Source organism: Trichomycterus rosablanca, chromosome 15 (genome assembly GCF_030014385.1).
Source record: "Trichomycterus rosablanca isolate fTriRos1 chromosome 15, fTriRos1.hap1, whole genome shotgun sequence".
NCBI lineage: Eukaryota > Metazoa > Chordata > Actinopteri > Siluriformes > Trichomycteridae > Trichomycterus > Trichomycterus rosablanca.
Window position 1 is genome coordinate 8,379,959 of NC_086002.1, and position 11,635 is coordinate 8,391,593.

The window sequence follows — 11,635 nt, forward strand, 5'->3', positions numbered from 1 at the left end:
TATATTATTTTTAGAATATCTTAGGCCTACCCTAATTGTTCCCCTCTGTTTATAACTAAGTTCATTGTGAATGTTTCTTTTTCCATTACAGGAAATCAAATTTCACACATGCAGTTTATTTACATGTACCAGACATAGTACTGGTTAATATAGTAAGTTTGCCAAAATGGTTTGCAGTCCTAGACTGTTTGGGAATAAAAAACAATTTCAATTATAACAAAAAGTACATTTTCTCAGTTAATAGTGGATTAAAATTTTATTATTAATTATTTGTATTTTTTAAAACATTTATGAAGCTCAAAAAATCAAAGTGTTAAATATATTTGGTAAACAATGTCATTTTTACTGGTTTTATCTCTAAATTTACCCTTATACTAACAACTCACTATGGAACAGTAGATAAAAACTGTTGCTGAGTCTGAAAATTGGCACATAATGGAATTTCTTGCATTACGTCATTCTTTATGATGTCATCGCTACTGGGTGACTTTGGCACATTGTGACTGATTGGGTGAAGTCACAGATTTGTACTTTTTTTTTCTTTTTCTTTCTTTTTTTTTTCACTTGCGGCCCTGCACAGGTCATTTATAACTAAGCAGCAGGTTGGGCAGGCCACAGACGACCGTTAGCCTAGCAGGCCCTCCCTCCTGTTTCTCCATTACTTCTCTCATCAGGGGGCTGTTGAAAGAATGACGTCTTCGTTTTGGAAATCAGGAGGGGAAAAAGCATGGAAGCCTGTTGTTTTTTCTCCTGGGGGACATCATAATGATTTGATTTATATCCATTGACTGTCATTTGATCATCTGTGGCTTTCTAAGCCCTGGGCCTGTCTGTCTGTCTGCCTGCCTGTCTGTCTCTGTCCACTTTTCTTTCTCTCTCTCTTTCTAAATGAAGTTCAAAAAGTGTAGCACATAGGCTCTTAGCGCTGGAATCACATTCATTTTCATTAGGTTCTGATAATGTCAAATGGAGGCGGGCGGTGCACGAGCCAGAGCCATAAAAACACTCGCCTGCTCCCGCCATTACCTCATACAGATCAGATCATGCATCGCATCTCAGAAAGCCTTCAACAGTCTTAAAATGTTTTATAAAATATTATTTTGTGGCAACCAGGTGTGAAACCCAGATACAGTTGTACAGCTGTGTGTAATTGATGATGATTGAATGATTTTAGACCTTTAAACAAAACATGATGATAAAGAGAATTTGAGTTAAAACTCGTAACATCTATTTAACTTATAAAATATTTCATTTATTAAAGGGTTAAAATTATCCAATATCTATTAGCACTGGGAACTGAGGACACAAACTGTTACAGTTTTGTAAGTAGATTTTTTTTTTTGCCCATTCTTGCTTGATACAAAACTTTAGCTGCTGAACAGACCAGTTAAGCACATGCACTCGTGTCTATGAAGCCACACTGTTGTAGCATGTGCTGAATGTCACCTGGCATTGTCTTTCTGAAATAACCATGAACTTTCCCAGCAAATAAATTGCTATGACGGCAGCTTGTGTTTCTCTAAAATCCAAATACATGTCACCATGTCAGTGATACCTTCACCCATATACCATGACCGATGTTGGCTTTTGCACCTTTTGCTGATAACAGTCTGGATAGTCCTTTTGGGCTTTGGTATGAAGAACTCAACAGCTGATTTAATCAAGAACAAGTTAAAACATGGACTAACTATAGCACATCACAACATTTAGAAAGTTGGGCTTAAAATGTCTGCATAGAATAATCCATTTTAGCCCACTAGGATTTTAGAAAACAATCATTGCAAATCAAAGAAGCAATGCTGTTTCTCTCAGTTTGCATTTGTTTCCTTTTTCTACCCTTAAATATTTTAGAGGAAAAATCTTTTTTTGCTTTGTGTAATCTAGAATGAGTTATTGTCAAGACTGGAGTTCTACCAGTGTTCCAACTTTCTTGGCATAGTGTTAAGAAACTGACGGACTGATGGTTTAGTTGAATGAGTTACATTTTACAGAGCTGGCTGTGTTTTAATTTGGTAAATTGGCTTACTGCTGACTAACTTCTGTGTTTTTTCTGTAATTGCATTTTGTTAAATTATCTGAAATAATTCTTCATGACATTCATGAAAGTCATTGTAGGAGATTTTTTTTTTACTTTCTTACAGTAGGTCAGTTCTAGTAAAGGCTATAATACACCAATCCAATGCTGACTGCTGCATTAGGGCCAAATCTGGCCTAAAATACTGGATTGGATATGACATTTTTCCATTTAATATAATATGCTGTATTTTATCTTGTAAATGTTTTTGATATTAACTAATAACATTGATTATACATATAAGAGAACTTGTTAAAACTGAGAAACTGAGGATGGCAGTATCAAGTATTGGCCACACATTTATGGTAATTGCCTAATCTACAGCATGTGTATTGTTTCATTTTTCCCAATTCTTAATACCACTATCAGATCTGTTTATATATATATATATATATATATATATATATATATATATATGTTTATATTTTAAATAAGACTGTTATCATAAGTATACTCTATAGGGCCAAAATTATGTGTACACCTCTCTTAAATGACCTCTTTTTAATGCCCTTGTGAAGAAAGAGAGGTCTACATAGACATGGATTGATAAACTTAAATTACTTGAGGTACTAAACTAAGTCTTGTGCGTATACAGTTAATTGGCAGTTTGCATTGCTAGCAAAATAATTCCCAGCAAGCTAGCTAAATTGGCACCCATGAAAGTAAAAAATACAATAATAACATTACACTATCTAATCCAACCTTCTGGCTGTCTGCAAACAATGTCACAGCTACACTATATGATCAAAAGTATGTGGAACCCATTAACAATATTACAGTGTGTTCCCCTGTGTACAAAGCAAGATCTATAAAGACATGGTTTACTAGTTTTGAGCAAAGGAACTCCAGTTGTTTACACAGAGCTCTGATCTTCACCCAACTGAACACTTTTGGGATAAATTAAACTTTAATTTTGAGCCAGGCCTTCTTAGAGCATCAGTTCCCACAGACACACTCTAAAATCTTGTAGAAAGGCTTCCCGGAAGAGTGGATGATATTACAGCTGCAAAAGGGGAAGCAATTTAATATAAATGCTCATGGTTTTCAAATAGGATGTCCTACAAATTTTTGGTCAGGTGCCCACATACAGTACATTTGGCCATTTAGAGTATTTATATGGTATGTAATTTTGTCAGTTGGTACTGTTGTACTGTCTTGCTGAAGTTAGTTTTCTGTTTTTGATTTACAACACACCAAAACAGTTCTGCTATAAGTGGTGGGTAGTTACAGTGAGTAAATAAATCAACATCGGCAAAATTAGATTTTTTGGATAAAATTATATTTCCTGCTCATGATTTTCTATGCCTATGGTTTAGCGGTTTTACTGCCTGTTCCAGTAAACATATTAAACCTTCATCAATCCGTAAATATGCACTTGACAGGCCTTTTATTAAAAAATGCTTATAGTATGTGTGCTGGCAATACCCTGCAATACCCACCGATTCCCTTTCATAAGTTACCAACTATAAAAATACTAGGTGTAAAAATCATCTCCCCTTTTGATTTATTTGTAAAATACACTATGGAACTACAAAATACACTACAAAAATATGTGAACTCATCTAATTATTGAGTTTAGATGTTGTAGCTTTGAACTTTGTGGCAACAGTTTGGAAAAGCCCTTTACCTGTTCCAGCATGACTGTTCTTGGGCACAAAACAAGATCCATTAAAAACATGTTTAAATTTAATGTAGAGGAACTCCAGTGGCCTGCAAATAGTCCTGACCTCAACCCCACTAAACATGGGTTGGAACATTGACTGTGATCCAGACCCTCTCGTCCAACATCAGTGCCTGACCGCTTAATAAATGCTCTTTTGACTGAATGGGCACACATTAGCACAGAGACTCTTTACATGGAAAAAGCTTTTCTTGGATAGTAAAAGCTTACATGCTTATGGAGGCCACGGCATAATAATGCCCGCAAGGAACCTGTTTGAGCACCCGCCCCCAGCTTAAGACACACCCACTCATGTCTGTGTTGGCACCTGGTTGGTCGATAGCACAGCTGAGATTTAAACTGTTGTGGTTGGCTATGCATATTAGACCTCCATGCTTATGGAGGCCACGACATAATAATGCCCGCGAGGAACCTGTTTGAGCACCCGCCCCCACCTTTAGACACACCCACTCATGTCTGTGTTGGCACCTGGTTGGTCGATAGCACAGCTGAGATTTAAACTGTTGTGGTTGGCTATGCATATTAGACCTCTATGCCATTCACGCACGAGCCTTGTTAATGTTTTTAATGTGTGAATAACTAATGCAGGCAATAGCCAAAGAGGGAGAAATATAAAATAGAAATAAATTAATAAAACGCGGCAAAAAATGGAAGAAGCTCATCTTGGAGAGGTTGATTACTTGAGTTCCAAAACAAAATATTTTAATATTAATATTTTTTGCACACCATAAATTCACTCTACAAAAAAAAAACAGTTGTAAAAAAAAAGCAGTTTATTGTTTAAAAATCTTTATTTTGTGAGAGAAGCCTTTTTATCTCAAAATTATTTTGTATTAAAAATAATTTTTCATATTTAATTTAGTTTCTTGCTAGTATCGTATTTCCTAGGGATGTCCCGATCCGATCTCACAGATCGGGATCGGGGCCGATCAAGGCATTTTTAACTGATCGGAAATCGGCTTTACTAATGCCGATCATAACCCGATCTTTTGTTTTACGTCAGCATGTCCGCTGTGTGAAAATACTTTAAATTGGAAAGTGAAACGAGTCCAACAGCGGTGTAATGTCTGTAATGCGAGCGTTTCACGAGGCGGTTCATTACTGTAGAATTTTACTGTTTATATGGTGTGTGTGTGAGTCGAGGATCACTCCGGTTTACAAAACAATAACTTTTAATCCGAGTATGAAAACTTTAGGACCATAACATACAGCTTTTACGAGTTTACGTGTTACAAGACTGAACGACATCTCAGTATCAAGCTCTCTGATTGGCTTAGTTATGTAACCGAGCGTCGTAGTGATGCACTCGCTTAATAAAGAAATAAAATACACGGTATATTCACAAATTGTCAGGAGCAAAACACTTTATTAACTTATTCTGTTCCGAATAGCGGACAGCCAGAGCCAAGCACGCTATCCCATGCACTATGGAAGCCCCAAAGGGTCAAAACACACTCACTTTGTGTAGACCCGTCCATCAAACCATTGTCACAATACAAGCACTTTAAGAACTGGCTTTCCTTCATAACAAAAGAGTGACTTTCCATTTTATTTTGGTATTCAGGTTTTACTGTAATGCTGTTAAGTAACTTATTTGTTTTTTTATATTCAAGTTAAGCTGCTACACCACTTGTGAGTGGAGATTTTTGTTCATTTTTAGTGTATCACTGCATTAAACAGAATTATGTTCTTTGAATATAAAGTTCAAAGTGAAACTAATTATTTCACTTCATTTGTACTACAATGCTGCACTAGGTTTGTTTACTTTTATTTTGTAAAAGAACATTAAGCAATAGCTTGGATGCAGGCAATTTTTTTCCTACAGCACTGCAGAGCTATTCAGTTGTTAAACATATACATTGGATTAATTTGAATAACTGTAATGTACTTGAAGTGTGCACTGTGTAAACAGTGTTATCTAGTTCTTATCTAGACAATATCTAAAAAATACAAGTATCGGTTTGAGAATCGGTATCGGATCGGGATCAAAATTAAAGATCGGGATCGGTATCGGGAACAAAAAAACTTGATCGGGACATCCCTAGTATTTCCAACTACTTTTTGCCACATTGCCTAACCACAACTGTTTATTATTAGCCTAAAGAAAATCTTTTTTTTGTAACAGCACTGGGATCTTGTTAAGCAATTTCATCACCACCAGCACACCAGCACTGACTCATTCTGCCATATCACGTCTGGCTTTGTCTTGGGCAAACAAAATACACCACTTTTGTTCACTTAATCTCAACTAACTAGTCATACATTATGTGCTGTTTCTAACCTTATCCAAAGCAATTAGGGCTATGGGAGTTTTAATCAACCTTTATTATCATGTTCACATAAAGGTATTTATCTTTATTTCTTTCTTCTGGCTTCTGGACAATCATGTCCTTCCTTCTCACCATCCATCACTCACTGTAAATATTTTGTCAGGATGCTTTTTACAGATCGCTGTGTGTTTAAGGTTTAAGCCAGACAGAGAAGGTCAGTGGAGATGGACCTGCTAGATTAACTATCATGTTCCCCATGAAGAAACATTTCCCAGTGGACCTGGTTGATGGATATGTAGGGTTTGGAATTGATTTGGTGTTGCGTTCAGTCAGGTCAGACAGTGACAGAGCCTTTAACAACAAACCGTCTTATGTTCCTAGTTGGAAAAGCACAACAGTCAATTTCAAACTGTAGTTAGCTGAAGAGGTGGTTACAGTAGCCATTACTCAAATAAAACTAATGTTAAAAATATTTACATAAGTAATGTCAATTATCAAAGAAAATACTAGATTAGTAGTGAAAAGTACCTACTCTCTCTTAAGACTAGATTTTGTAACTTGACTGAGGTTTCTTGCTTCCAGTTGGATTAACAAGACCATTCGTTGAGCATTTTAGTTAATCCCAAAGATTTGAACAGGATCTTTGCAGGCTGGTCAGATTTTTCAAAATTACTTTCCAAACTACTTCATTATGGTCCGTACTTTGTCAGATTGACTTACTAATACCAATCAGCAATACAATACATCTGTTAAACTATTGTAAAGCATACTGACGTTGGAGTGACAACTTCTCATCTATCAATCTTCCAGACATTTTTGTGCAGACAATGTCTCTAAAAGCATGTTGAAAATTGTTAGCAGTTGTTGGAATTGAAGACAGGACTATTTATAGCCAGATATGACACGTTTCAGCATCTGGTGGTCCCATTTTGGGACTGTGGGTGGGCTACCACTTCACAGTTAAGCTGCTGTCTCAATGATGTTTGCACTGTAGAATACAGCACTTGGTTAACCAGCTTTAGCAGGGCAGAAATTGAATAAATAACCTGTTGGAAATGTTTTTATGACTGTGGCGTGCTGATAAATCCTGATACAACTGTATGTGAAACAAAAAATAAATAAATAAGAACTAAATACTAAGTGAATCTTGCAGTGTCTGTGGCTGTCTTTAATGCATAATCTGTTTAAATTTGCTATGGTTTAACTGTTCTATCTGAGCTAACCTGAAAAACATGAAGCAATTAGGTTAACAGCTAAATGCAGTCACAGTCCTGTTGTGTGTGTTGACCTATACAACTATTTGTTGTATTCCATTGAAGTGATTTATTTGATCCTGTGGAGGCAGACCAAAAACCAACCATGCTAGTTATTCATGAAATAGGTCTGAGTGATTCTTGGGCACTGGCCACATCCATGATGTCACTATGCTTATGCTTAGACTTTCAGTAATGTATGCTGACTTGAGTAGGTACTCGCACAGAAACAAAGACATAGGCAAACTGGCTTTCAAAATAGTTGGTACAGCACTTTTTGTCTCTTTTGGGGAAACAAACACTACATGATATTTAGTGTTGTTCAATTGAGAGCTGAGTCAGGGAAGTTATTTTATGGTGTACATGTTAGTTACATCTCTACATTTTACCAGTTTTTCCACAAGCTTCTAGTAAGAAAAAACAGTGTCCTGATTATCTGCATAATCTTAGTTGTTCAGAAGCCGTATGGGTAAAATAATGACGCATTGCCTTCTAAAACAGCTCTTTTGCTATCCTTTTCAGACTTTTTCAGTTTGTGGTCTCCTCTAAATGCTTTGTTTTCTCAGCAACACAAAATATCTCAGCCCTAAACAGTCCCTGGATGCCTGTATTTCCCCTATGGGTCCTGAATGCACTGTTTGTTTAGTCTACTTCACTTAGAAAAAAACAGACTGAAAAAAACAGACTCTCTAGTCTCTAGACATGCACACTAGGTACACTCACACCCATAATTAAATTAACATATAGTGCTATTTAGGGTACTGTAAGAAACTACATGACATCAATAGGTATCTACTTTTTGAAAGCACAGTTCTTTTTGATCAGTGATTAAAAAATAGTAATAAGTTAAACCAGTACACAATAATATACTCCAACCACTGTATTAAGTACACCTATCTGCTATGCTCACTAACTGACGCTTCACCTACAATACAAATAAAACATGTGGATACACAATTACTGACTGTAGCCCATCTGTTCCTCTGTACACTTTGTCACCCCCTGTGTCCTATTTATCAGTTTTAGGGTAACCCAAGAGGACCCACACTGACCAGATCTTATTTGAATAGTAGACCATTCTCAGCAGCGCAGTGACACTAGCTTAGTAAGGACATGCTAGTTTGTGTCTTGGACTAATATGAGTGCATCAGGTGCAACAGTGTTTTTGGAATTAGAACAATTTTTTGGACATCTGATTAAAAACCATAGACATTTATATGGAGTTGCCTTCAAACTTTGGAAAAAAACGCGAGGTCAGGCCCTGATGCTGGCTCGCAATCAACTTTAATTTACCTCAAAGGTGTTCAGTGAGGTTGGTCAGGGCTTTGTCCAGGCCACTGAAGTTGCCACAGAGTGGCAAATTATATGGTTCACGATGTGTCGCTGAAATATTTTGCATTCGATTGGGAGGGGTGTCCACATGCTTGTGATCAGTGCATAGGGAAAAAAAGATTTATTATTATTATTATTGTGGAATACAATGGACTAGATCAGGGGTTTTGAACCTGTCTGGGGGGATATGACATAACGAGATTTTTTTTACTTCTAAAACTAAAGCAATTAATTTTTTACCCACAGGAGGCATATTTGATTAGTCTTGCTGACCACGCACACATACATGTTTAAAGTTATCCAGTTAAGTCTGAAATTTTTTTTTTAAATAGGGCCAACAGAGAAGATAAATCAGTGACAAAAACGACTGCTGTTATAGGACATGTGTGTGTGTGTGTGTGTGTGTGTGTGTGTGTATGTGTGTGTCTTTAAGAGAGGTGTATAGTGGGAGATGCTCTGTTCACAATAGCACTCTAAGTGATTCAGGAGTCGATTTGTATTTATACTGTTATTAATGAATGCTGCTGTTTCAAATAAACACCAGCTACTACATAACATTTTGTGACTCACTTTCCTTTTTTATTTTTACCCTATAAATGTGGTATTATTCCCTGATTCACATCCATTGATTTATTATAGGAATACTTAACTGCTTTTCTGGTGACATTATCCCTTCAATTCGAGGTCATATTTGGCCAGAACATACCCAGGTTTTCCCACCTACTGTGCAATATCTGGGATGGCTGTGGTGTCAATTGTGCACATACATCATTGTGATTTAAACTTGTCTTTTTCAATACCCTTGAGTAGGTCATTCAGCGGATTAAGCACAAGGCGACGAAACAATCAATTTTATGGGGTCCAATCCAGAGATGAACGTCATCGCCTGTTCATGAGAGGAAAGGAGGGGAAAGTGTGTGAGTGTGGGTGCGTGAGTGAGAAGAGCATGAATAGCTGCTGACAGATAGCACCATCAGACCAACCCAGCCCTTGTTGATGCATTGTGTAGCTTCTGCAGCAACTTCCTGTTATCTCAGACTCACTAACTGTCTCCCATCTGGTTCTGCGTACTGCCTAAATGCCTTCATGTTCAAGTCATTTCTAAAACTGTAGGCAGGAGGATGCTTTGACATCCCTCCGCAGCCTCTGCTAGAGACTAGATAGGAACCAGTGATCAGCAATAACAGGAAGAATGTCTCCCAGTTTAGAAATACTTTAAATACTTCTGCTGGCAAAGTATTGCATGCTTGTTGCTTGCATTGTTAAGAGAGACCTTGTTGGAATGTCAAGGCAATTACAAATTACATATTTATATACAATTTATGTATTTATAATTTATATATATATATATATATATATATATATATATATATATATATATACAAAAAAGAGACAGAGAGGGAAATATGTGTGTGATTGCCATGTGGAAGAATCAGACGGTTAGTCATGAATTCCACAAGTCGTGGAAAAAAAAAAATCCCGCCAAGAACAGGAATGGTAGGGGGATGTGTTAATGTCTGAATTGTTCTGTGATAAAGTACCTTTGTTGGGACTCTGACTCATATACTGGGGTCGATGTTGGAAAGGACAGAGACTGGGGTCTGCATGTGAGGTAATCAGACCTTATTAGATATCCAGACATCCAAACTGACAAGCAGTAGAGTCACGATTCAAAACCCGGGGAGAGCTATGAGTCAATCTTGGGGGGGAGTATCTGAGACACCCCCTTTATGGGAAACTACTACAACCATTCACACAGAGTCACTGTATTAACTCACTAATGCAGACCATTTCTGAGAATGAGTAGCCAAATCTCACAGGTGTTCACTCCAAATGTGAATCTTTTTTGTTTGGTTTATCCTTAGACAGAATGGAAGGCGGAAGCATGAGTAAAGAGGCAGCTGCCAGTAATATTTTTCTTTTATTATAATTTAATTGAAATGTAGATGCCATTGATGTAGCTGTTTAAAAAAATACTGTTTTTTTTTTTCAACTAATGTCTGTCCAGCATCTGTATTATATGTGACAAAAATTACACTAATATACTGAGACTGATGTGAACCAAAGCTGTGGTGTGTTGTTTCATCCAACTTCTCAACACTAGAGCATCATGGTAAAATGTAATCCTGGTTTCTTTTGTACATTGACTTGACAAAATTAATAATCTTTGAACATTCATAAGCAAAAATATTTTGTTTGGCAAGAACTTAATATACAGTAACAAAGTTTACATTTTTAAATTGGCTGCAGCCATGTATAGTAATGTAATCGTTGTTATTTAGGAGATACTATACTACATCAGATGTCTCCTCTTATTCAATAAACATTTGGCTCAGTGTATGGCATAGAGATCAAAGGCCCTTGAGCAAGGCCCTTAACCCTCAATCGCTTAGACAATATACTGTCACAGTACTGTAAGTCGCTTTGGATAAAAGCGTCTGCTAAATGCAGAAAATGTAAATGTTATGTACATAATCATTGGCCATGTTATGAGTTAAACCTACTGTATAAATGCACTTTGTGAGTATACAATTATATAGCCTATATTTTTCCTTATACACTTTTACCACCTCTACCATATCAAGCGTCCCCAACAGGGCCTGCACTGACCAGATGTTTTTTAAGTTGTGGATCATTCTCAGCACTGCGGTGCCATTACTATGGAGATGGTTGTAGTCAGACACTGCACACTACTGATGTGTGGTCTATGTGTAGTAAATTAAAAGCTTTTTGATTATTATACTTAAACGACATTTCTGCAAGTACATAATGTATATATCGGAAATAGCTATAGGTAAATACAAAAAATGATGCAATGTTTTCACCATACAAAAAGCACATCTGTATAAACTCAGTATGTTCATAATAGTTTAAAACATTTTGTCTCCTTTGGTTTTACTATAACTTGCTATTTATCTTTTTTTTTTTACTATAGACCACCTGCCTAATATGCTGTTGAAACCACTCTAAACCACTGAGAATTGGACTCCACAAGACATCTGAGGGAATTCATTGGTATTTGGGA